Source organism: Coenobita brevimanus, chromosome 104, assembly GCF_032717465.1.
Source record: "Coenobita brevimanus isolate Jiangsu-jjx chromosome 104, ASM3271746v2, whole genome shotgun sequence".
Taxonomy (NCBI): domain Eukaryota; kingdom Metazoa; phylum Arthropoda; class Malacostraca; order Decapoda; family Coenobitidae; genus Coenobita; species Coenobita brevimanus.
Window position 1 is genome coordinate 13312035 of NC_137057.1, and position 22497 is coordinate 13334531.

Here is a 22497-nt window from a genome sequence, read left to right on the forward strand (position 1 = left end):
CCAACTCAACTGATTCTACAGTCTACTCCTTGTTTTCCCATTAATAGAGACCTTGGCAACAATAATCCGAGAAAAAGTGTACGTCCAGTCTGCATGTCACCTAGATGTTGTATGCCAGGCTCAACGATGTCCATAGATAAGCCGTTTACCGTTTCTCTAGGTGCCGTTCGCATCCTTCAGAGATCCTTCTAAACAGCTATTTCTTCATCAACAGAGACCGTGACAACGATGTAACCAGGGAAATGGGTGTACGTCCAGTCAATGAGGCAAATTTTATTTCCTTGCTTAGGTTATTTGGTCATCCAGTGATTTTGGCAACACTGGATCTAGTGCCTAGAGAAACGACTTGGCAACGTCGCAAACTTCACCTCCCCCAAACAAAATATAGTATTATGCAAAGTTAATGTTAGGTTAGGCCTAAGGTGGTTAGGTATAGGTTGGTTATATGTCAAAACATGGCTTTTCTGATGGTTTTATGGTTTCATTAGCCAAACTGTCTCATCTATTCCCAAACGAAGGCGGGATCATGCCAAATAATTTGTCAATGACCTCGCTCCGACGGTACCAATATGGCAGGATAACTACGTGTACGCAAAGAAAAAAAACACACCTCTGGCAGTCGCCTGAAACTAGTGTGCCAAGTCCAGTAATGTCCACCTCCAGCTTTCCTCACTTGGAATAGAGGAGGCGAACCCGTTCCTACCCAAAAGGCTAATGATTTTCTGGTTATTAATAGCAGTGTTTCCACGCCTGTTTTCCGACTCACCCTGTCTCGGTCCCACGCCACACCCTGTGATTTTGGGACCTACATTTCTACGTGTATAGAGCCATTAAATGTTACGGTGCACGTGGTGACAAGTGAGATGCGAGTCATTGATCCTTCCTATATACTGTTATTTTAGCTTTGTTTAGTTTTTGCTAACTTTTAGCTGTGGTATTCATCGAAAAACATGCAGTAATTATAGAGTAAATGAAAGGCACATCTTACCCGACAAGTTTGAAGTCTCCTCAAAACTGCATTTCAAAGTATACAGGGTCACTACATGTTGCAGTACACGCGTTTAGAAGTGAGTGTTTCGACATTAATATCCTACTCATGCTGCCAACAAACTATATTACTGAACTCAGAAAGAACCTCAAGTAACGAAAGTATTGCTGACGATTGCATATCACGCCTTCGTCCCAAAAAGCCTTGAACTGATATATGTTGTAAAATTTTCTTGTAACATTATAAGCAAGGACATCGTTCATCAAAATCGACACATCTTGTGGGTAGTAGCAGGAGTGTTCACTGTCATGGAATATAATAAGCATTCCCTCTTCACTTTTATCGCGGTAAAACGTGATAACATAGCCATCAAATAAGTCCACGCCTACGACGATTATGTGTACTGTACATGTTAGCAAAATGGATACGGAAATCGGCTCAATTTTATCATGATTTTCACAGGTGCAGCTTTATATAACGATAATATTAAGCTCTTCTCTCATGCCTCGAACAAGTCTCCTTCAAGATATACCCACGTTTGGAACTTACGACTATGCAATGACACAGTAGGTTCGAAGTACGTTTTTTTTTTTAGCCATCATGAAGGTCTATGTAGAGGGTACTGAAGAGTTACTGTAGAGTAGATGGTACCAATACACCTCACATACACAGCACACCGATACTCGTACATCGTTCACACCTCACACTGCCGGAACTCACGTCGCCAAATCTTACATTACCAAATCTCAATACCACACCCACCACACAGTCGCATCTCACAGTTGTATCGCGCACGACTTGCCACACCACATATCACATTCCCTCATACTTCTGCCGCCACACCATAGACCATTTTACTCGTACTCCACACTACCACATCAAATGCAGCCATACCACACTGCCACACCTCACACCATCGTACAGCCACAACACACATTGCCACATATAAAACTACGACAATACGCCCTGTCACAAGTTAGCCTGCAACACCTCATGCTGCCACACCCGACACTATTACACTTCACACTGTCACACCTCAGTCTCATTTCACACCTTCTGTCACTCCTCATACTGCAATACCTCACACTGCAATACCACAACTACCACACCTCACAGTGCTCCTCCTCACACTACTACACCTCCCCATCTCCTACAGTACAAAAACTTTTACGCCACTGTGCCATCCAATATTGCAGATATGTTCAATATGCAATAGGAATCCAGATGCATTTATCACAGCACGTGTAATGGGCTGCAGGTCATGCAACATCAGTCATGACAATTTTCAGTATCCTTAACACATGTATACTATCTGTATACATGTTCACCATTTTTTATTAGGAGTTTAAGAGGTATGCATTTTATTATATGCAGATTGTGAGGTCTGTGAGAAACAAATATTAATATTTTTCAAATTGCCAAACATCACACTGCCACACCCCACACTTCAATATTTCACTGTCATAAATCACACTGCAATAACACTACCTGCAGTATTTCACACTTCCACATCACACACAGCAATACCTTACACTTCAGTATCTCCAAATGCCACACCACATACGGCAATGTCTCACACTGCCATGCCACACACTGCCAAATCACGCGCTGCCACATCACACACTGTCACATCACACACTGCCACATCACATACTGCCTCACCACACACTGCCACATCACAGTCACATCACACACTGACACATCATATACTACCACACAACACACTGCCACATCACACACTGCCTCACCACACACTGCCACATCACAGACGGTCACATCACGCACTGACACATCATATACTGCCACATGACACACTGCCACACTACTTACTGCCACGTTGCACACTGCCACATCACACACTGCCACATTGCCCACTCCCACACCTCACACAGCAATATCACACACTGCCACTTCACACAATGTCTCACCACACACTACCATATTGCACACTGCCACACCACACACTGTCACATTACACACTGCCACATCACACATTGCCACATTACACTCTGCCACACCACACGCTGCAACATCACACACTGGAACACAACACACCGCCACATCACACACTGCAACATCACACACTACCACACAACACACTGCCACACCACACACTGCCACATCACACACTTCAACACCACACACTGCCACATCACACAGTCACATCGCACACAGCCACAGCATGTCACATCACACACTGTCACATCACACACTGCCACATCACACACTGTCACATCACACGCTGCCACATCACACACTGCCACATCACACACTGTCACATCACACGCTGCCACATCACACACTGTCACATCACACGCTGCCACATCACACACTGGAACACCACACACTGCCAAATCACACACTGCCACATCACACACTGCCACATCACACACTGGAACACCACACACTGCCACGTCACACACTGTCACATCGCACACAGCCACAGCATGTTATATCACACACTGTCACATCACACACTGCCACATCACACACTGCAACATCACACACTGCCACACCACACACTGCAACATCACACACTGCCACACCACACACTGCCACATCACACACTTCAACACAACACACTGCCACATCACACACTGCCACATCACACACTGCCACATCACAAGTACCACATCACACACTGCAACATCACACACTGCCACATCACACACTGGAACACCACACACTGCCACATCACACACTGCCACATCACACACATACACACCACTCATCACCACATCACACACTGCCACATCACACACTGCAACACCACTCATAGCCACATCACACACTGCTACATCACACTGCCACATCACACACTGCAACACCACACACTGCCACACCACACACTGCCACATCACACACTGCCACACCACACACTGCAACACCACACACTGCAACATCACACACTGCAACACCACACACTGCCACACCACACACTGCAACATCACACACTGCCACATCACACACTGCAACACCACACACTGCAACATCACACACTGCAATACCACACACTGTCACACCACACACTGCCACACCACACACTGCCACACCACACATTGCCACAGCACACACTGCAACACAACACACTGCCACATCACACACTGTCACATCGCACACAGCCACAGCATGTCGCATCACACACTGTCACATCACACACTGCCACATCACACACAGCCAAATCACACACTGCCACATCACACACTGCAACACCACACACTGCCACATCACACACTGCAACACCACACACTGCAACACCACACACTGCAACACCACACACTTCAACACCACACATTGCAACACCACACACTGCCACACTACACACACGGCAACACCACACACTGCCACACCACACACACTGCCACATCACACACTGCCACACCACTCATCGCCACACCACACACTGCCACATCACACGCTGCAACAGCACACACACATAGCCAAATCACACACTGCCACATTACACACTGCAACACCACACAGCCACATCACACATTGCTACATCACACACTGCAACATTAGACACTGCAACATTAGACACTGAAACACACACACAGCCACATCACACACTGCAACATTACACACTGCCACTCCACACACTGCCACATCACACTCTGCCACATCACACACTGCCACACCACACACTGCCACACGACATACTGCCACACGACATACTGCCACACGACATACTGCCACACGACATACTGCCACACCACACACTGCCACTCCACACACTGCCACATCACACACTGCCACCCCACATACTGCCACATCACACACTGGCACACCACACACTGCCACACGACATACTGCCACACGACATACTGCCACACGACATACTGCCACACCACATACTGCCACACCACATACTGCCACACCACATACTGCCACACCACACACTCCCACACCACATACTGCCACACCACACACTGCCACACCACATACTGCCACACCACATACTGCCACACCACACACTGCCACACCACACACTGCCACACCACATACTGCCACGCCACATACTGCCACACCACACACTGCCACACCACATACTGCCACACCACATACTGAAGTTGGGAGACCGGTCAAATGGGGGATGTAAAACAGTCTCTGCTCGCCACTTCAAAACGGCCAGTATTTCCTGAGCTGTATATAACCATACATCGCCAACCACAAGGAGAGAGAGAGAGAGAGAGAGAGAGAGAGAGAACATTGACACCTTCTGGCCAAAGGAGAAAACAGTATTTCTTTAATGCACAATAATTTCCACGAGTACTGCGGTCAGGTAAAGGTCTTGCAACAACTTCCTGCTGACGGTTCCATGCATATTTATTACATTCATGACTTCACACACAGGTAATAAGACTAGAGCAATTCTAATGGACCCAGGTTCGATTCCCGGCTTGGGCAAAGGAGCAGTTTGAGGATTTGAATTTCATAAAGCAGACTTTACTGATCTACCAGAAGATCCGCCGACATGTAAAAATATCCCCGCTACTACCTATACACCGGTTCAGTATGAGACAGCCCTATCATGTATTTAATAAAGACGGTGGGTGTAAGTGCCGAAGTGGTGACATGAGGAGGTGTATTGCACAGTATGTTGGAGGACTACTGGACCTTAAGAACTGGCTGTGAGAGCAGGCTCAGAGTCGGACACACACACACAAAAAAATAAATAAAATAAATAAATAAATAAATAAATAAATAAATAAAATAAAGGAAAAAATGATCAGGTGTTCAACTGAATCACGCAATGAGCATCTCTCACGACCTGTCCAAGAAAGTCATAAATTCATTATGATACAACACACTCTTCATCCCTGTATTAATATTCTTCATTATTTAAATCCTACAATTCGTTGATCTTTTTACTCTCTCTCTCTCTCTCTCTCTCTCTCTCTCTCTCTCTCTCTCTCCTTACTTCATCCATTTATGGTGACGAGATTTGAAACTTTCACCATTAACCCCTTGACAGCATGATTTTTCTCTCTACATTAAAAAAAAATGTTTCTGAAGGCATAACGAATTAAAGAAAAAAAATACATCAGTGAAAACGTTGAAATGAAAAGCCTAATTGAAAAATATAAAATGAAAGACACATCACTAAATTAAAGAAGTAGAGTCTCCTCACTATGGTAGATCTTTCCTGTGCTTCATAAATTCACCTGTTGGTAGCAAAAATAAAACAAAAACATCGTCACTGAATTGGAAGGAAAGGTGGAAATTGCTTTAAACCTTTTTAGCCTGATGATGTCTTTAGAATTTAGTTCCTCTGCCACTGACCGATGTATATTCACCTAAGGACATATCTTTATGGTTCATTCATTTATATTTGGCCCAGATTTTCATAATTTTGCACATTATATTACGAAACTCAGTGGCAAAAAAGACAGTACTCTAGTCCTATATCTTTTTCTGCAATAGTAATTCGAGACTAGCATTATATTCGTGTTGTTATATTGTTATAATTCAGCATTCAAGATTGAGGGATGACATTTTCAGGCCATTTTTAAGCGAATAGAATACCAAAAGGGTTAATGAAGGCTATATGCAACCCTTTCAGTTCGAAAACGCTCCTTAGAGTTCAATTTTAAAAAAGTAAAATGAAACAGCTAAAAAAATAAAGATAATGAAATAAATAATTTTAAAGGCTTCACAGGATTTAGTAGGCTAATCTGGAGACTTGGTGGCCCTGTGGTAGCGTAATCAGCTCGCAATCTGTGTTCAAAATCAGTGACGGTGATGGTGTGGCCTTTCAGTGTTTCCATATGTTATCTTACACACACACACACACACACACACACACACACACACACACACACACACACACACACACACACACACAGCCATTAAACAATACTCTCATTACTCTCTCTACAAATTCACCTCCCTTCCTTGCACACTTGGCCAGTTTGGTCAAGGGCTATATTTCAATATCCTTCCATACATTATTACCTTGCTCATTGTAGAATTTTTCCTCAGATGAGGTAAGTAAAGTCATGCAGCAAATTATTCATGACAATTAGAAATATATTTGATAAATTTATTTCCCACAAGTTTTTTAAGCTTATTCCTAATCATTTCTTAGCTTAATCAGAGTGGAATGAGTAATATTCAGGTGGTGAGTTGACGATCATGCAATCCCAGATCCACGGTAACATTCGCTGTATTATCAAGAAAGAATCATATAAGTTTTATTATTCTGATATCGAGTGCGTAAGAAACGGAATCTAAAGGTGAATATAGGGAAGAGGTTATTGTCTTCGAGAGAAATGAAGTCGCTGGATGTACAGTGATGTTGGATGATGAGGAAATGGAAAATGTAAGTTCATTTAAGTATTGTACTTTGGTAATGTGGTGAGTAAAGATGGAAATTTGGAGGATGAAAAGCTTGAAATAGCACAACAAGGAGGAAAGGTTCCTGGTTATTTAAAAGCAGTGATAAGAAACATGGAAGTGAGCATGGAAGTAAAAAAGTCACTGCATGAGAGTATTGTGATACCAACCCTAACTTAAGGAAGTGAAGCTAGGACCTTGTTGGAAGGACACAAAGAGTGAGAGCAGTGAAAATAATTTATTTGAGGAGAGCATGTGCATTAAATGGAGAGACAGACTGACAAATGAGAAAGTGAAAGAGCGTTGTGGGGTGGATGTGGATATGACAGAAAGCGTTAGGAGAAATACACTGAGGTGGTCTGGCCATGTGGAGAGGACGGAGAGCGAGAGACTAACAAGGAGAGCGTATGTGAGTGACGTGGAGCGGGGGAGATGGGGGGAGAGGCCAAGGATGAGATGGAGAGACGGAGTGGAAAGGTATAAGAGAGAGGGGTGTGTGCACTGCTATAATAGCAGGGCAGTGAAATGGTGGGGGACCGGGCGACATGGAGGCGGTTTGTTTGTGGCCACCTCGTACGGGATTAAAGTGTCGGCCAACAGATAGATAGATAGACAGATATCGCTTTCAAGCATTTATACCATTCATACCACCTCCAAGTATTATCAGTTACAATTTATATCGCTATTCACACTGCAGTACAGTTCGTTAAGCTGAGAAGCTCTCGGCCAAGTAACATCAAATTCATGATGATATTCAGGACATAACACTTTAACAAGTGTACTAAATGCAAACACTGCCGAGACTCTTTACAACATTCGTTACGGCTCGAAACACCACTGAAGGGAGAGAGGGAGGGGGAGAGGGAAGGAATTAAGGCTGGGAATGTCAGCAGGTATTCACCAAAGCCGGCAAACTAATTAAAGGAGAGAGAGAGAGAGAGAGAGAGAGAGAGAGAGAGAGAGAGAGAGAGAGAGAGAGAGAGAGAGAGAGAGAGAGATAGACAGACAGACAGAGCAGAGACGAACAAACAGACTGACTGAAACAGAGAAACGGAATCACCACCGACTGTGTGACCATTCGTTTCTCCTGCATATAATCTAATTGTAATGATCAGGATCAACGGCATGTGCTAAAATATTTATTGAAATAAGAAATTAAGAACTTAGTGTGACTGAAGTGTACTTAATTGTAATGCGAGATACACACACACACACACACACACACACACACACACACACACACACACATGGAGGAAGAGATACACAGATGTAGTAGATAGAAAAAATAATAGGTCTAAAACAAACAGCACACAAAAACTCAAAGACAAAACATTTATACAAAATTACAACACTGTTTATGCACACACAAACTTCTCCAAACACACAAACATACTAAAAAAAACACAAGGATGTTCAAAGACGCAAAAGTTCATGCTACCACGAGCACCAGTGTAACCAAAACCAAAACACATGCCAAGAAACACAAACACATCAAAGAGAAAATATAGAAACAGAAACAGAAAACACTCGTAAATGAAAACAAGCAATCGAACACAAACACTCAGGTAAGCACAAACGCAGAAGTACAAACATTCATGCAAACAAAACAGGCACAAGCTGAGAAAGACCACACACACACACACACACACACACACACACACACACACACACACACACACACACACACACACACACTTTCTCATAGTGTAGAGACGAAAACCACTTCAAATCTAAGAACTCTATGTAAGAAACCCAAAGAAACCAAACAGTCCACGCCAGTCTCCTTGGTTTCTTAGCGTCTTTTTTGGGTCCTCGATCTCGTCAGCGTTTTCGAAGCGACTCCCTTGAGGTTTCATCATCAAAGCCATGGAATTCTTTTGATCTCATTCAGTCTTTTTTTGTGTGTGTGTGTCGTCCGTAAATGAGAGAGGTCTGATTGTTAAGGAACGTGTGGACAGAGTGGTGCGTGTGAGTGAGTGAGTATGTGTGTGTGTGTGTGTGTGTGTGTGTGTGTGTGTGTGTGTGTGTGTGTGTGTGTTTCAATGCTGGGCACAGACTTAACGACCCGTTCCCTGAGACCAGGGAATCCTCCTACGTGCATACAGCTTACATGATATCCATCCATCCATCCATTGCCAGACGCCATGTATCCCAAACGGGGTGGTCAAGGGCTTAGAGTTAATTGTTTTATAGGGAGGGGCACTAATCCTCCACCAACCCCACTTGACACGTAGGGATGTCAATCTGGCATTAATACCCACAGTCCATACATGCTGATGCCCTCTAACTCCCCTTTCTTTATAATTCCACCCTAAATTAAAAAAGAAAACGTCTGAAAATAGCAAGGATACAGCACGATGCAATGAAAATTATGTTGTTTTAGGAAATTCCGTAAAAATCCTTAAAACTGAAAGATGATTTTTTTCTTATACAGAGCTGTTCTGCGTGACAAACAAAAATAAATTGACACAGGAACAAGCAGAGAACGAACACACACACACACACACACACACACACCACTAAGCACCATGGCATTTGAGTTGTTATATTCTACCTCCCGATGGACGATTTTATGCAGCCTTCTGGCGATGTCATATATATATATATATATATATATATATATATATATATATATATATATATATATATATATATATATATATATATATATATATATATATATATATATATTCTCGATTGGATATGATGTGGCAGTCTTGACTATCAGCATCATGACCATCACCACCACCATTATCATCAGCATCAACATCATTACCACTACCATCACCATCACCATCACCAGTATTATCGCCACCATCGTCATCGCTAAAATTCTTACTTTCCCCATCTCCATCATCTTTTTCAGCATCCTGAGCCCATAAAATGCAAGATAAGATTCATAATATTGGAAAGAGAAGCAGGCACACACACACACACACACACACACACACACACACACACACACACACACACACACACACACACACTTGCACAAACTACTGTTTCTATTAGCTGAGTCTGCATCTTGTAAAAGGTGATTACGAAAAGGAATCCACAGGCATATAAGATATAACGACCCCTCTTCCCACGACACAAGCTTCCTCTATAATATTGTCCTGCCTCTTCTCCCCACTTTATTCTCAATCTCCCTTCTTTTTCTTTCCATGCACCCACCATATTCTCTGTCTGTCTGTCTGTCTCTGTGTCTGTCTGTCTGTCTGTCTCTCTCTCTCATACATTTTTCTAGCCAGTCTTCTCCATTTGCTCCACATGGTCCAACTGCTTCAAGTTTCCTTTTCTTTCTCCCACACAGCCACTTTCTCACTGTCTCTCCAAATGCCTCCATTTTTTCCATTGATCTCTTCATGCCACGAGAAAGAGTACTGAAAGAGTGGAAGTAAAGAAAGTGTTGCATGACAACAGTAATGAAGACTTCACGGTTATAAAGGGGCATAAATCAGTAGTGAAAGGTGTTAAAACACTGACTAATACCGAACAATTCTCAGCTGTTTTGTGCACAATACCCCCAATAATGAATGGACTCAGTTCCTTATTAATACTGTCACTGTTGTTCCCCATCTCATTTATGTAAACATTAAAAAAGCGATAAAAATAACGCAAAATCCGTACAAAAGGAAAAGGCACGCTGGTCAGCAATATCGAAATTTCTTATACACATTAAAGCAGGCAAAACAGACATTTACAGTATGTATTTGTTACATGCAGATAATGATATATAGTTGAACACAACAAGATCATAACCCTACAGTATGGTAACGTCTCATTTTTACTTATTTATTTACCTATCTATTTATCTGTTGATTTATTTCCCTACTTTCTTAACAGAGCTACGAGCAACTGAAAATATTAAACGCAAGATGGATCTCGGGTAGCGACAGGGTTCATGGAGACTATACCTAACCCCTATGGCTCTGAAACCCTTCTAACAAGACTAATATAATCGTCTGGAGTTAAAAACAAATAATAAATAGATAAAAGACGTCGTCGTGCCACAGGGATAAAAATATGAGGTACACTCACCCCATCCTGTACTGTGATGTTCTTAGGTAGGCAGGGAGGATGGAAAAAAAAAAAAAAGGGACTGAGCAGAAGTGATACAGAAAAGGAAATATACATTAGATGAGAGAGAGAGAGAGAGAGAGAGAGAGAGAGAGAGAGAGAGAGAGGGAGAGAGAATACCTGAAAATCCTGACTCACGTTACTTTACCTCCGATTCTATCAGCTGTTTTAGGACAATTATTTTACGGTAGAGACAAGAGTGTGGGGCGGGGTTAATGAGAGAGAGAGAGAGAGAGAGAGAGAGAGAGAGAGAGGGAGAGAGAGAGAGAGAGGGAGAGAGAGAGAGAGCAACACATGTCAAACTTAACATCCAATTTCAACATAACCTGGTGGAATGATATTGGGTCAGACAAGGGATTGCCCTTTTTTGGAACAATAAATTCAAGGTCAAGTTCACCGGAAACGCTAAAAGCTTCATTTAGGAAGGTCAGCTTAAAGTCTTTATCCTTTTAAGACCAATATAAGACCAATAATGGAGGAAGAGTTGAGGCTTCGGGAAGAACGATGGGATTCAGTTTTGAGAAGTCAGTTACAGGTCAAGGCTAATTGGTGGATGTTGTTGCTGCATTATCTGAATAACGTGTACCGTTATATAGAACTCCACATTCTTTGGAGTTCTCATTGGTGCTGCAGATATCTATTTATCTATCGATTGCCAGACGCCTTAATCCCGTACGAGGTGGCCACAAACAAATCGCCTCCACGTCGCCCTGTACACCGCCATTTCACTGCCCTGCTCCCAACTCACACACTCCTCTCTCATATACCTCTCCACTCCATCCCTCCATCTCATCCTCGGCCTCCCCCTCCTTCTCCCCCCCTTCACCTTTCACATACACTCTCCTCGCCAGTCTCTCACCCTCCATCCTCTCCACATGGCCAAACCACCTCAGTGTGTTCCTCCTAACGCTTCCTATCACATCCACATCCACACCACAACGCTCCTTTATGTCCTCATTTGTCAGCCTGTCTCTCCAAGTGACTCCACAGTCTTCTCTTAAATAATTCATTTCCACTGCTTTCACTCTAGACTAGTGTCCTTCCAGCAACGTCCAAGCTTCACTTCCATACGTTAGAGTTGGTATCACAATACTGTCATGCAGTAATTTTTTCACTTCCATGCTCACTTCCCTGTTTCTTATCACTGCTTTCAAGGAACCAGCAACCTTTCTTCCCTGCTGTACCCTTTCAAGCACTTCACCCTCCAGACTTCCATCCTTACTCATCACACTACCCATGTACTTAAACGTACTCATTTTTTCCATCTCCTCACCATCCAACCTCACTGTACATTCACTGACTTCACCTCTCTCAGAGACCATCACTTTACTCTTCCCTACATTTACCATTAGATTCCGTTTCTAACACACTCTTCCAAACTCATCCACCAAGCCTTAAAGCTCTCCTTTGTCTTCACTTAACAACATAGTATCATCTGCAAACAACAGCACAGAGAGTTTCCAAACTCCACCCTCTCTCACTAGGGTCACTCCAACACCCACTACCCTACTTTGTATCTCTCTTATTACCCCATCCATGTACAGATTGAACAACCACGGAGACATGACACATCCCTGTTTCAACCCAACCTTCAAAGAGAAAAATTCACTCAGTTCACCATCCACACGCACTGCAGTCTTACCACCACCATACATACTCTTCATAGCATTCAACAACTTCCCATCTACTCCATATATTCTTATTACTTCCACAATCCTTGTCTATCCACCCTGTCATATGCTTTCTCCAAATCCATGAAGACCGCATACAACTTCTTTCCCTTTTCTAGAAACTTTTCCACTAAAGATCTAAGAATGAATATCTGATCTACACAACCTCTTATCATCCTAAAGCTTCCCTGTTCTTCTCCAACTAATTCCTTTGTTATTTCCCTAACTCTGTCAAAAAGTATCCTACCATACACTTTTCCTATTACACTAAGAAGACAAATGCCCCTATGATTACCACACACTTCTTTTTCCCCGTTTCCTCTGTACATGGGAATAATTATACCTGACTTCCAATTCTCAGCCAATCTGCACATCTTCCACATCCATTTTACTACTATCTCTCCCCCATGCTTCAGCATTTCACCACACACTCCATCAATTCCTGGGGCTTTCCCCAATTTGACTTTCTTCATTGCTTCCACAACTTGTATCCTACTGATTTCTTCCTGCCTTCTCACCTCCCTCGTTCTCCCAGCCATTCCCCAACCACTTAGACTCGCATTATTTCCATTCTCTATGTTCAACAATTCCTTAAAGTGTTCTCTCCATCTGCTCACTTTTCCTTCCTTCTCCACTAGTAATCTACCACTTTAATCTTTCACTCCCCTGCTAACTTCCACCCTGTCTTACTTTCCTCGCCTCTTTCCAGAACATTTTCTTACAGGCCCTCCATTTTACACTCAAATTCTTTCCAAATTCCTCATCCACTCCCTTCTTACTCTCTCTTACTAATCTTTTCACCTCTCTCTTTCTTTCTACAAATAACTCCCTCTTCCGTCTTTCGACTTCTTCCACGCCCCTATTTCTCATCCATTCATTGTATGCTTTCTTCTTTTGTGCCACAGCCTGTCTCACCTCTTCATTCCATCATGCTGTTCCTTGCACCCTCTTCCGTCTTCTCTTCACCCCACACACCACATCACATGCTGCGCATATTTCTTCTGTGAGTATCTTGCACACACCTTCCACGTCCCCCATCCTCCCAAATTCATATTTACCCAATCGTTCCTCCACTACTCTCTTATATTCAGCCTTTTTCTCATCCTCTTGTAACCTCTCCATTCTCCTTGCAACTACTCCTTCCTCCCGTCCTTCCCTTCTTCTATTCCTCCATCTTACTTGGATCTAGATTCTGGCCACCACCAAGTAATGGTCAGAAAGTCCACTCCCCCAGCCTCTATAAGCTCTTGCATCCATTACACATCTTCGCATCCTTTCATCCACACACACAATCAGTCATTGCCTCCCTTTCATTCAGTTCACCACCCACCCTTCTCATCACTCGCTACTCGTACCTAAGGACCATTATGTGCCGAAAAAGGGTAATGGCCATCACCATTCTCCTCCCTTCACAAATGTTCTCTAGAGCACTGCCATTCTCATCCTCTTCTGCAGACACATCCCACTCACCAACTGCTCCATCGACCTCCACATTCCTTACTGTTCCATTCATATCTTCCATCAAAAACACTCTCTCATTCCTCTCAGACTTTTTCATGCTCTCTTCTACATTTGCCGAGAAATCTTCTTTCACACCACTTGCATGATCTTGCACTGGCACATACACACACACAATCATTATTATTATTATTATTGTTTTGGTTGAGGAAGCGGGGGGGGGGGAAGATCTAGAAGGCTGGCTTTCCAAGACTTCGAGATAGAGACTTGAATTTTTCGGGAGCGATGTATCTTACTTTTTGCTCTCCTGCGGAACAAAATGTACGCAATTGATTGTTTCGCAGATATTCCAGTATGTAGTCATCATCATACGCTACTGCATCTGGGTATTGATACAGAGACCAAACAAATACTTTCTGAGACATTGAGGAAAATCAAAATGGCCGACTCATGCCTGAAAGTGCTAAATCGGAAAGTAATCGACCGCTTTTGACCAAACTCGGTGGAAATGTAGTGGGTCATAAGTGAATATGATCTGCAAAGTATGAATGACCTTGACCTTGATCTCAAAGTCACAGGTTAAAATCCATTAAAATTTTTGAGCCATACCAAAAGTCCCTTAATATTAAGTGTACAGTGATAAAAGTATTTTCATCTGGAATGTGGAGTTCATGGAATATTGCTTCATCAATTTCAGATTTCTAGTTGCTATCATTAATTGTGTAGTAGTAGTAGTAGTAGTAACAGCAGCAGCAGCAGCAGCAGCAGCAGCAAATTATTCTTTGTTTATTTCATGCCTACATCATACTATACACTGACCGGTCCTAACACTGTGGAAAACATGGGTAAGAGAGAAGCTAAGAGAAAGATTTATGGAAATGTAGTATCAGCAAGTCTGCCCATAAATATAAATACAGTCTCAATTTCAACATGTGTCAAACTAAATGTGCGGGTCATCAGTGAATGGAACAGAGAGAGAGAGAGAGAGAGAGAGAGAGAGAAGGAAATAGGGTAAGAAAGAAAATATGAAAGAAATCAGTATCACGAACGAATGGTCTCTCCAAATAATAACAAAATCGGCTGAAGAGAGAAAGAAACAAATTATGAGTTACAGTTGTGAATTGGCAAGAAATATATAAATAAAAGAAAACTGGGTAAGGTAGGTGTATCATGTATGTCCTCACCTCAAACGAAGGAAAGATTCAGTATGAGCGTGTGTTGTTCTGCGAGAGGTAAATACTCATGCGCAGCTTCCACCTACACTGCGCATCCTCAAAACGCAGCATCATAGGAGATAAACCCTTCACCAATCTTACCATATTTTAGCCACAGACACTAGGTGTCCTATGGGCACATACACAAACAGCTAGAATAGAGAAATTTTAACTGCATCCTAAAATTAGCTGCCTAGATCTTAAACAATCCCCGTTTCGACCTCCCATTCTCCCACTCTGCCACAACGACTTCCTTCTCCTCTTCTCTCCTCTACCCACCTCAACTTTCTTCCACCTTTCTTTGGCTACACAGACCCTCACTAGCCTATATCTTATCTGGCATATAATAATATCTCATCCCGTTACTCAAATAAACCCGGGACTAAGGGAAAATTAATTTCATGAAGAACCAGGTAAATGCATTATGGGAGGATATTTTCCATTTCCAACCCATTTGATGATATATATTTAAGACACATCAAAATTTTTGCCTGGCTCCTCTCCGTGATGTAGTGGTAACGGTGCTTGCCGTCAGTGTAGAGGTCCCGGGTTCGATTCCCGGCGAGAGCGTCAAAAACTTTCCACATAATATATATATATATATATATATATATATATATATATATATATATATATATATATATATATATATAATGTTGGTATTGGCTATCATCAGATGGCTTGATTCAGGTACAGGAAAACGAAATACTCTCGTGTCAGAACGAGTCAGAACATGGATCCATCATTCGGTATTTCATTTGCCTGCCATGATAGACTCTGAATTGTTGATCTGATAATACTGGCGGAGAGGGAGAGAGTAGTTCTAAAAGTTGCAGCTGTGTATTGCATGAGTTAATTCAATTACATATTCCTGCTGCGAATGTGAAATTCTGGATGTTGTTCCGTATTTGATGTCAGAGAGCGAGTGGATGACGGAGCGAACTAGACCAGAAGACGTGTGGCTAATATGAAAAAATACGCAATCAAGTGTTACTAACTGGAATGAAAATCGTGTAACATAAAAATAAGTTTAGTGATAAAAAAGAAAGATAAAATAAATGAGAAAATTAAATTCCTTGGGCATGTAGTTGATGCTGCGGGTAGTCACACTGCTGACGATAAGATTACAGCGGTCATCAACTTCCCAGAACCTACCAGTAAAGATGATGTAGAGGGTTTTCTTGGATAGAGGTGTCACTACCGGCGATTAATTAAAGAGTAAGCACAGATCGCCGCTCCTCTGGCTCAATTACTAAAGAGAAATGCACCTTTCATGTGGACTAAAGATTAGTCACAAGCCTTCGAAGCACTGAAAATAGCCCTTGTAAATGCACCAGTCTTGGCCTTCCCTGACTGTATGAAACCTTTTCTTCAGTGAACAGATGCGTCAGGCACAGGAATTGGTGCAGTATTGATCAGGCATCAAGGAAGCGTGTAATAGCGTATGCTAGTCACTCCCTCAACCCCACAGACTGTAGTTACAGTGTTCCGGACTTGGAAGCACTAGCAGTGGTCTGGTCCCTGAAACATTTCAGATATATAGTATTAGGTTACCCTGTTCATATCCAGACAGACCACCTCCCTCTTTGTGATTTGCTCAAGGGAAGAAACCTTACAGGTCGGCTGGCTCGATGGTCAGTCATCATCCAAGACTTTAATGCAGCCTTTAGTATGTGCCACGGAAATTGAATGTAGCTGCAGAAGCACTTTCACGCCATGTAGCAGCAGCAGTCTCATCATATCAGCCAAATGAAACTTTTAGCACCACATTAACTTCCGAGGTCATTAAAATTTGTCAGTGCAAAGACCCTGTATGGTCCTAAGTAATTTATTTCCTAGAATCAGGAGATAATTCGACATTATCTACTCTGCCAGTGCCAATAGATGAGTTCACGTTAAGAAATGGTATCTTGTACAGGAAAACATTACTGACAGGAAAGGACATACCTAATAGGGAAGTACACAGACTCATTGTCCCTGCTGACCTAATATTGCGATGCTTCAGATCGTTCATAACACTCCTCATGCATCTCATCCGGGAAAAGATCGATGTTTGTGACAAACACCTTTTGGATACAATTGGCCCATTATGCGTCGAGACAATAACGTGCACTATGAGTCTTGTATTTCCTGTAATCGCCACAAAGGATTAACCAGATCACCTGCACTGCTCTTGCAAACTATCTCTATCGACCTCCTTAAATTACCTCTTACAGAAGCTGGCACAGAGTATTTAATCGTAGCTGTCGAACGCTTCCCTTGCTCCTGTGTCCTCGTGGCTCTCCCAGATAAGACTGCAAAGAGTGTCTCACGTGTTGTCATAGATCATGTCATTTGCCCATTCACTACCCAGTCTACTATTATTACAGATAATGGGACGGAGTTTAACAACAGTCTCCTGGTAGAAATTTGTAAGCAGTATATCAACAAATGTAATGTTGTTCCTAACCATCCAGCTTCAAATGAGCTCATACAGCGCCATAACTGAAGGTTTTGGTCTATTTAATACATCTAGGATCACAAAGTGCGTCCTGGGATGAATGGATAGCCTAATTTGCAGCCTCTATAAATAGTTCCATCAATACCTCTATTGGCGAATCTCCCTTCTTTGTCTTATACTGGTTCGATTAAGACCTCCCCTATTCCATGTTATTGTCAAGGCTTGGTCCCCTCTATAGTATGGATGACTATGTAAATGGAAAATGTCAAATTTCAAGAAAATACATCAGTATGTACAAGCAAATCTGGCTTCGTCTCAGGAAAGCATGTTGCTGCGCCAGCATAAATCTACCGCGCCTGTCAAGATCAATAGTGGATATCTGGTATTTGCTCATTCATTTATGTGCACCTCTTAAATGGATGAAAAGTTTACGTGCCCATGCCGCATGATAACTCGACAGGGTAACAAGTCTAAAATACGGGAATTGACAACTAGAGATACGAAGTGGGTGCATGCGGACGATCTTAAGTGTGCACCGAGAGGCCTAGTGTTGGAGGAGTCACACAAACTACATCTACTTCTCCTACTCCTCCATCTGAACTCTCTTCACACATACCTTCCCCTTCCTCAGCCAATGAATATCGATCCAAGTTGCGTTACGCACACAAACCTCTAGTTTCTTGCATACTCACCTCCTCATAATCATTCCCATTAATTCGAACTTATTTTATAGGCAAAATGTTTGAGATCTACCTGCTGGCAGTGCTGACCCTAATAGGGTTAGGGATAGGTGAGGACGATGGTGGAATACATCCCAGGGGCTAGATCAGCTCAGGATGTGAGGTAATGGTGATAGAAGATGTAGTCTCCTTGTGCCACGATCTAGAGCCAGTGGCCGACGTAGCCATTGCCCTGCCTCACTATTCACACCAACTGGATGAGATACTGACCCTCCTATTGACCACTGTGGGGAATCACAACCCAGATAAGTTCTGGTACCCTTTTATTTATCAGTTTGTTCAAAACTTGAGTATATTCAAACAAAGTTCTCTCACCTAAATGACACATTTTCCAACCAGGCACCTATAGGTCGTTTACGTGTAAAACATGATCTCTATGACCTTGGGGAAAAAATTTTAAGTGGCCTATTTGGAGTTGCAACAACTCATGATCTCTAATTCCAAATCCGACCTTGCTCAGTTAGCCGGAGCCCTTGAGTCTCAAAATTGAGTAGTGTAGGTTCAACACACTATGCTACAGAAGACCACAGCCCACTTGAATGATGTTACATACACTTTAAACAACTTCACAGGAATTCAATAGAAGCAAATTTCAAAAATTAACGAACTACATATCGACAAATCGCTCCCTAGACTCTCTTCTCTCGCAAGTCACTCTCTCAGTTCGTATTCTAGTTCATGCTATCGGTGGCCATGTCACTGCAGAGTTAGTACCTGTCTCTGATCTTCGTTCTGTATTGGAATGGGCTTGCTCTACTTTTGACTTGTCTCCAATATTTACACTCTCCTCTCTAGATTCTACTATCCAGTACTTAAGGCCACCTTCCTCATTAAGGACACTGTTATTCATTTTCCTCTTCGTTCTACCATCACATTCGATCTCTTCCAAATTATTACTTTTCCCTTCTTTTTCAATAATCCCTTATTGCAGGCCTCTGTTTTCTCTGCCTGTTCCTATACTCTGGCTCCTCAACTCCAGTGCATCATGCTCGTGTGAACCACATCCAGTATTTCTTCTTCACTGTCCCAATCTCTGTTAGTATCATGTGTCCTGCCAGTGGTCTCTATAAGGCGCCTGACTATTGTGCACTTAAGTCAGAATCTGTCATCACCTATGCCACTCGTTATCATCAGGCCATACACAATTTCACATATGAAATCTTTTGACCCATCAACATGATTTCCAGCCTCACTTTTGACAATCTATCCATCACCTCTGCAAGTTTGCGTATGTTTGACTTTCTCAGCCAGAATGATTTTATGAATCAGGTTTCCTTGGCCTTCAGCCATTCATGGGTACATCCAATCTTTGTGTTTCCCCCATTGGCTATCTCTTTTATTGGATTCATTCTGACCATTTGCGCAGTGCATTGTTTTGACAGCATGAAATCTGCATCGCAACAAGGATAGCACAGCCACCACGGGACGCTGAAGCTGGCCGTACTTAGTATCCCCTCATTTGACTGCTAAAAATTCCAAAAGAATCATACCGGTGTGACAAATGTGGAAAGTCAAATGACAAGTTGAAAATCACAATGACAATCCCCAAAAAGTTAATGAAATAAAGTGATATGATGAAAAGGGGTGGGGAAAAAAAAAAAGGACACAAAATTATCAAAATAGTAAAGCAGAAATCTAAATGGAAAAAATGAACAGTAAATAGTATGAAAATGACACAGGGACAGTACTCAAAAGTGACAAAATAGAAGACAAAAGACAAAAAAAAAAAAAAAAAAAGTGCAAAAATACTCAGACAATCCTTATGCGTTCCACTGTTGAATGATCACTATTCCATGTATCATTATAGTATTATATCTGTAAAAAAAAAATGGATTTCGACTGTTAAGTGATGAAAAATGCTAATATATATTATTACCAGGAATACATTATCCACTATATATATCCACTATATACATATTATTCTTCCATTAGTATATTACTCGATTTCTCACTTGACTCACATGGCCATGAATTGTAAATAATGTATTTTTTTTAATCCTGCTACTTATATTGGACCATTATCCCTTATAATTATTACCATTCCAAGTATTTAAAAGCCATTCAAACTCACTGCACTCAAATATTCTTACTAAATATAAGCTTTTTATGATAATGGCTCACTGTGTCAGGAGACACCATTCTAATTATATGGGGGATTTTTTTTTTTTTTAATGCTAGGAAGAAGGAACCAAAGGGCATGAGCCCGCAATAACTGTTCCTTCCAAGAGAAAAACAAAATAGAAGAGAGAGCCAAATTCAAGATCCAATCATTTCAAGATGACTGGACACACTGCGTTTTAGAGACTGGGGATCGTAGGAAGCAGGAAATACAGAGGGAGACAGTTCCAGAGTTGACCTGTTACATAAATGAAAGACTGAGAATAACGGTTAACTCTTGCATTAGAGACTTGGACAGAAAAGGGATGAGAGTTTGCTGCTTGGCGGGTGTTACGCGCCTGTCGTAGAAGTGGAGGAATGCAAGTAGACAGTTCAGAGGAGCAGTGACCATTGAAGTAGCGATAGAAAAGAGATAAAGATGCAACAGTGCAGCGAAAGAGACAGAGGTTGAAGGGAGCCAGTAAGAGGAGGAGAGTTAATGAGACGAAAAGCCTTTGACTCCACCCTATTTAGAAGAGCTTGTGGGGGGAACCTCCCCACACATGCGAGTTGCACTCCACACGGGAGCGGATAAAACCTGTAAATAGAGTCAACAATTGTGCAGGGGTAAAGAAGGAAGGGAGTCGGCTTAGCACACCTAATCTCTTGGAAGCAGATTTTACAAGAGATGTAATATGATCTTTCCAAGATAAATCCCGAGTGAATGAAACCCCAAGCAGATTCAAGGATGATGCAGGATTAAGCTGAATATTATTAAACATAAGTGAGTATACCTGTGGAAGATTTTGTCGGGTTGATAGGTGTAAGAACTGAGTCTCTGATGCATTAGAAACAACAAGATTATTTGCACCCATCTAAGAGATAAGAGCCAAGTCAGACATTAGGTGTGCCATAGTCTCATCCCTTGTTTGTTGAAGTAACTGTTGAGATGGACATTGTGGGAACCGAATGGAAGGTGAACAGTGGAGTCATCAGCGTACAAGTGGATAGGGTTAGATGTCCCGCTTAGAAGGTCATTGATAAATAAAAGGAAGAGAGTTGGTGATAGGACTGAGCTCTGAAGAATACCACTGTTGATAGATCTAGGAGAAGAACGATGGCCGTCTACAACAGCAGCCATAGAATGACCAGAAAGGAAGCTAGAGGTGAAGGCACAGATAGAAGGATAGAAACCGTAAGAGGGCAGTTTGGAAATTAAAGATTTATACCAGACTCGATTGAAAGCCTTTGAGATGTCAAGTGCAATGGCAAAGCTTTCGCCAAAGTCCCAATAGGAGGATGACCAGGAGTCTGAAAGGTAGGTGAGAAAATCGCCAGTGTAGCATCCCTGACGGAACCCATACTGACGATCAGAAAGAAGGTTGTGATAGGAAAGATGCTTTAAAATTTATTTTATTAAGAATTGACTCGAAAACTTTTGAGATAAAGGATGTTAAAGCAACTGGACGATAGT